The 7,200-nt window shown below is 34.4% G+C and overlaps 1 non-coding gene across 1 annotated transcript; it reads left to right on the plus strand.

Moving 5' to 3' along the window:
* The first annotated feature begins 1,175 nt into the window (after positions 1–1,175).
* On the plus strand, positions 1,176–1,281 carry LOC142169305 (small nucleolar RNA R71). The gene has a single exon (XR_012699013.1). It is a non-coding gene; the product is annotated as a small nucleolar RNA R71 (small nucleolar RNA).
* Positions 1,282–7,200: the final 5,919 nt, after the last annotated feature.

Consider the following 7,200-nt stretch of genomic DNA (forward strand, 5'->3'; position numbering starts at 1 on the left):
CTATTGTGGGAGTTTGTTTTGTAATATTGCGTTCCAATGCTCTGTGAGCTTCACCACCGAGGTCTCCTCTATTTTCCTCTTCTTTGTAAGGATCTCCTTCAAGAATTTGGCATAAGCAGACATTTGCGAGAAAACTTCTTTGAATGGAAAATTTACATGAACCTGTTTCAGCACATCCAGAAATCTCTCAAACTGCTTGTCCAACTTTTCTCTATATAGCTTTTGGGGGGAAGGTAAAGCATGAATATGTTGGCTCTCCTCAGATTCCTCCCCCTCGAATTCTCTTCCTTCTTCATTTTCTCAGTTACCTTCTTGCCTTTCTTCTTCTTCTTGTCATCATCACTTTTCAGTTTCTCCCCACTTTCTTTTGCAAGTATTACATCTTTTTTGGATCGGGGTGGGATCTTCAACACTTTCCCACTTCTCAAGGTTACATCATTCACCGTTTCTTTAGGATTCTTTTCTGTATCAGGGGGGAGAGAGCTTAGAACCCTCTCAGATAATATTGTTGCAATATGTCCCACTTGTCTCTCCAGGTATAAAAAACCAGTGCCCAATTCTTTGATAGTTGCTCCATGAGCGTCCAGCCTCTCATCTGTCTTGATAATGAAGGCCTTCATTAGATCTTCTAGACCAGGTTGAATGGGCTGTTGAGGCTAAAATTGCTGCCTCTGCTGATTTTGGTAGGCTGGAGCTCCTTGTCCATGCGGTCTGGAGTTATTTTGTTGACAAGCATTCGCAGTACCTCCATGTGAACTCCATGAGAAATCTGGGTGCCTCTAACCCATTGCATTGAAACTGTAGTTCCCCATAGCATTTATCTCCTCAATTGAGGCTTGACACTCATGAGTAGGGTTTCCTCTCCCACATATATCACAAGCTGCATGAGACTAATTTTGTATCCAGGCTAAAGTCAACTTTCGTATTTCTTTAGCCATAGCATCAAGTTGTACTTGCACAGATGTGTTAGCATCAACCTGGTGAACACCAGTTTATCTTTTTCTTTCCGCACTCTCAGAGGGCCATTGATTAGCATCTTCAGATAACTCATCAAGAATTGTAACTATCTCCTCTAAAGTCTTCTTCATCAACGGGCCTCTAGATGCATTGCTCAATGTTCTATGCGAGTCCGTGTCAATCCATCCCAAAAGTCCTTGAGTTGCATCCAGAGTTCAATTCCGCTATGTTGACACTTTCTAACGATCTCCTTGAACCTCTCTCATGATTCAAAAATAGTTTCTATATCTTTTGGTAAAAGTTATGGATTTCCCTTCTAAACTTGCCCGTTTTAGTTGAGGAGAAATATTTATCAAGAAATTTTATGGTCATCTCATCCCATGTTCGAATCGATTCCGTGGGCAAGATTCGAAGCCACTATTTTGCATCATCTTTAAGTGTGAAGGGGGATTCCCTTAAGTATACTGCATCTTGTGACACACCATTGTATTGAAAAGTGTTCATAATCTCCTCGAAGTCTATTAGATGTGTATTTGGATCTTCATTTGGCTTCCCTCTAAAGACACAACAGTTCTAAAGAGTTTGAAGCAAACCTTGCTTCAATTCGAAATTATTTACTGCAATTGGGGGTGGTCTAACACTTGATAAACCTTAATTGTAGACTGGTTTAGCATAATCGCCAAGTAGTCTCCCAAGCATAGGAGTTATATCTCCAAACTGGTCTGCAGCCAAGGGTTGATTTTGAGCAATTCTCCGACCTCTCTCTTCTTCATAGATAATATATGCATCTCTAATAGTTGCTTCCTTAGCATCCCGTACAGCTTGTTCTCTTCGTAGGACTGCTCCTCTCGTAGCCAAATCTACATTATCCTCACCTTTTCCATCCATAAGTTCTTTGGTTGAGGATTGTCCAACCTTTTCTAATGTCTCGGTGAGATTTCTTTCCTTCCTCAATTATCGTAGTTATTTTTCAATTTCTGGCTCGTATGGTAGCACTTCTTTTGCAGAATCTCGAGTCATGCACCACTCTAAACGTCACATGCGCACAGTCAAAGAAAACCAAACGTAAAAAGAGAAAAATAAAATATAAAATAAAAATAAAAATTCCTGAATTAGCACTACAAACTATTTCAAACACTGTTAATTGTCAATCCCCGACAATGGCACCAAAATTTGATGAGTACAAAACACATACTTAAATTATGTTCGCTAGTCAAATATAGTATTGTATAATATCACATCCTCAGGGATTGGATTTAAACAGTATTCTCGTAGTTTCTAGCTTGACTGATATCCAAGATGATCAACAATTGAGATTTATATGATTTCTAACTAAAATTAACTAAGAGTCTAAAGCTATTGACTAATGACAATTGAAACAAAGAAGGTTATCAGTGAGGGAAAATAGGGATTGATAGGATAGGTGCAAGATAATTATTTGGGATCTAACTCTAGACAATTCACTTCTAATGTTCAAGTGAATCTTTCGAATTCACTCAATTATTAGTTCAAACGTTTAGCTAAAACTCCTCTCTCGATTAAGTCTTAACTTCTATAGATGAACCAACTTAAGCATGTGAAGATATGCAAGAATGCGTAGTGGATTGGTCTTTAGGAAAACCTCTTTCAATTATTGTCCTAACTAGGTTTAATCAATGATAATTAGTCTCTTTTGATTATTAAGAAGAATTAATGAATTCAACCAACAATATAATGCAAAGGTATCACAAGTTATACCTCTCTCGATTACATGAACAAGTGAATATAGATGCAATAATTAAATCATCCAAAAATGATTCAATACATAAAACTAGAGTTATAACCCACAAAACAATAAGGAATACACCAAATCCATCAAACCCAAAAGAGAACTATTACGTAGATATGGAGCAATTCATCACAAATAAATTTAATGTATAGGAAAACATAAATTCAATCCAAACTCGGGTCTTGAGTTAGGAAGGAATGATGTAATCCTTGTGCTCGTGTTCTTTTAACTCCTCCTTAGCCTCCTTAGGTCTCCAATATGTCAAAAGTCTAGAAAATAATAATTTTTCATGTATTTATACCAAGTAGGGTCAGGTCCAGACGAAATCACATTCTCCTAGCCGAAATAGGACATTGGCTCTGTAAAATTTACATAGGCGTGCCACATGGGGTATTAGTGAGAAAATCCAAAGAGTTAATTTCTGACAGACAGCAGGAAAATGGGCAGTCGCGGCACCCCACGCGCTGCACTAGTGAGGTTTTCTTAGAGTACGGAATTTTTCTTGCTTTTTGATATCCAGATGTGGTTTTCGACCCCCGAACGCGATCCCGGCTTAATCCACATGGGCTTTTACTCAGACTTCAAAGCTCCAAATAGCTCGAATTCATTCTGTAACATCTACATAGCTCGAAATCACTCTTACAAGGTATAAAACACACAATAAGTACAAAACACCATCAATTAAAGCTCAAAGATGAATAAAATACAGTAAATTAGAGTGCAATAAATGACTAAAATACGAGATAATAGCTTACCATCAGATATGTGACGTCAGATTCACCTATCACTAACGTGTTACTGCTGCCACTAAAACATGAAAATGAAACAATATTCTTTAAGCCTCAAGTAACGAAAAAATCGAATGACAGTAATGTTTTACTTTGAAATACACTGGAAATAATATTACTATATTTAATAAAAACAAACTAATATTATTTCATAAAATAAATAATATTAATTGATACTAATGACTACTACTTATGTAAAGAACTATAATTACCTGATATTTATTCGCTAGCTACTACAAATAGGAAAAAATAAAAATAAAAATAAAAATCAAACTACTCAATCATCTTTAACCAAGGATTCGTCACCGATCAAGTGGTCTATTTTTCCATCAGGGTGCTCAAAGAAGTCTGCCATATCCAAGTGAGTGATGTCAAATTCATTGTCAGAGATAGAATTAGCTTCAGGGTGTTTATTCTTTAGAGGTGCTTGATAAAGCTCAACCAAATGTTTTGGTGTATGACAAATATTTACCAATGCCTTTTTCCACCGCAACGATAGCATTCAGTTTCTGAACCCTTTGCATTTGGCTTCTCCCCTGGGTTGGGACTCTTTGGACACGACATCTTTCCCTTTCCACTTTTGGTGGTTATTTTTCTTTGGGGGATAATTAACACCATGAAAATTTCTTCCTTAGTCATGACCACGACAACGAAAAGGGCCACGACCTTTTCCACACTTAGCATAATGGGAATATACCTCATCCACTTCAGGCAATGGTGTAGACCCAGTAGGTCGATTATCGTGATTTCTCATGAGCAAGTCATTGTTTCGTTCTGCCTCAAGGAGAAGAGAAATCAACTTAAAGTACTTTTTGAAACCTTTCTCTCGGTACTACTATTGCAAGATCATATTGGAGTCATAAAATATTGTGAACGTTTTTCAAACATATCATAGTCAGTGATACTATCTCCACAGAGTTTCAATTTATAAGTAATTCTGAACATCGCATAATTATATTCAGAAACAGACTTAAAGTCTTGGAGCCTCAGATAAGCCCAATCATATCGTGCTTATGGAAGGATAACCAACTTTAAGTTGTCATATCTTTCCTTTAAGCCATTCTACAAAACAAGTGGATCTTTGATTGTGAGATATTCTATTTTCAACCCTTCATTAAGGTGATGGTACAAGAAAATTAAGGCCTTAGCATAATTTTAAATAAATACATTATTTTTATTTTTAATGTCTTCAAGAATCATAGCATTTAAATGGATTTCAACGTCCTAACTCTTTTCCTTTTTTAAGAAGGATGTTCTATAACTGCGTGATGCTTCGAAAGTGACAGAAGTACTTCCATTTTGTGGGCACCACCAGTTAGGGTATTTTCATATTTCTATTTTAGGGTATATTTACATAATTATTAAATTTTGTGATCTAAAGGGCGTCTCAGAGTTGGATCATGAACTTTGTCGTGTATGATCTGTCTTTCACCGATATGGGATTTGTTTAAGGCGTAAGCTTCATAGAAACCTCCCTTTCGAGCTGTTTTACTCTGCCCCGCAGGGATCAGGGACGGAAGGGGTTCATCTGAACTCTATCACAGGAAAATTACATTGTATATATAAGAAAAATTTTGATTTGTACTTTATATATTTATTTTGAATTTTCTTAATGCTGCCCAAAATCATAACTCAGTAGTTAAGAGGGTTCAAACCTTTGTTAGGTTGCTTGTTCAATTTTTACTAGCCATAATTTCTTTTAATTTTTTTTTCTTTTTTGAACTCCCTTGGCAAAATTCTACCTTCGTCACTTATAGGACTCAGCGTGTACTAGCTTTGATACCATTATGTAATTGCGGCACATGCCAAATTGTCACGATATTGTCCGTTTTGACAATTTGAAACCTCACGATTTTATCTCCTTGGGCTTTATTTAATCCAAAATAAAGGACATCACATCAGATGATTCTTGAACTCGCCCAAGTTATATTATCCTTATTCCTCCCTCAGTTGAATATTTTTCAGTAATCTGAAAGAGCAATAATTTAATTAAAGAGATCACGAGTTAGGTAGGGATATAATTATATATAGAGATCGACAATGGTCCAATTTGTCGATGCATGTTCTGAGCAACAATGACAAGATATTCTATGTCGTTGCCCATAGTATTTTATTTCAAAAGTTGGATATGGCTAATAACTAGGGATGGACATTGACTTTAATGAACTATTATTTTACGATCAAGAAAGAACAATAAGAATATGACCATCGTAACTCGTATCCATGTTTCTTTGCGGTAACATAGCTAAGTATATTTAAGATGATTTTACTGAAATTTCTTTCGTCCGAAAATTTCACTGTGACAGAAGAAAAATTAAACATTTTGTATATCCATAAGTTATTAAAATCTCAATGAAAGCAAGTATATTCACTTACAGTGCAAGTTATTTGCATTTTCTTTGTTTTAATACTCTCGTTAGAACATCTGGGTTAATTCGCCCGTAGTTTTTGAAAGATTAATTTTTTTATGGGGTTAGAACTAAGAGAAGAATGAGTAAGGCAAAGCTAGGCCTAGCAAGTGGGCCGGTCCAGGCCCGGGATCGGCCCAGGACCGCGGGCTAGACGGGCCAAACGGCTAAACGGGTCAGGACCGTTTGGTCCGATTTTAGCGGGCCTGGTCCGGTCTCGTGGGCCGGTCCTATGATAGGCCCGTGCAGGCCCGGGACAGGACCGGATCGGCCCGGTCCCCTTAGCAGGCCCAACGGTTATTTTTTTTATATTATTATTATTATTTTTTAAAATAAAAACGTTGGACTATCAAAAATAGGCGTTGGGCTGTCAAATACATCTTAAGATATACTATATATACATAGTATACTAGATATAGTAGATATAAATGTATATATAGTATATCTTAAGATGTATATATAGTATATAAATCGAATATAGCTTATATATAGTGAGATGTATATATAGTATAGTATACATATAAGCTTATATTTATACTATACTATAGTCTATACTATATATACATCTCATAAGATATATAAACTATATTCGATATACTATATATACATCTTAAGATATACTATATATACTATACTATATATACATCTTAAGATATACTATATATACTATACTATATATACATCTTAAGATATACTATATATACTATACTACATATACATCTTAAGATATACTAAGTATACTAGATATACTAGATATATATAGTAGATATACATGTATATATAGTATATCTTAAGATGTATATATAGTATATAAATCGAATATAGCTTATATATAGTAAGAAGATGTATATATATTATAGTATACATATAAGCTTATATTTATACTATACTATAGTCTATACTATATATACATCTCATAAGATATATAAACTATATTCGATATACTATATATACATCTTAAGATATACTATATATACTATACTATATATACATCTTAAGATATACTATATATACTATACTATATATACATCTTAAGATATAAGTATATAAATCGAATATAGCTTATATATAGTAAGATGTATATATATTATAGTATACATATAAGCTTATATTTATACTATACTATAGTCTATACTATATATACATCTCATAAGATATATAAACTATATTCGATATACTATATATACATCTTAAGATATACTATATATACTATACTATATATACATCTTAAGATATACTATATATACTATACTACATATACATCTTAAGATATACTATA

This window comes from Nicotiana tabacum, chromosome 14 (genome assembly GCF_000715075.1).
Source record: "Nicotiana tabacum cultivar K326 chromosome 14, ASM71507v2, whole genome shotgun sequence".
Taxonomy (NCBI): Eukaryota; Viridiplantae; Streptophyta; class Magnoliopsida; order Solanales; family Solanaceae; genus Nicotiana; species Nicotiana tabacum.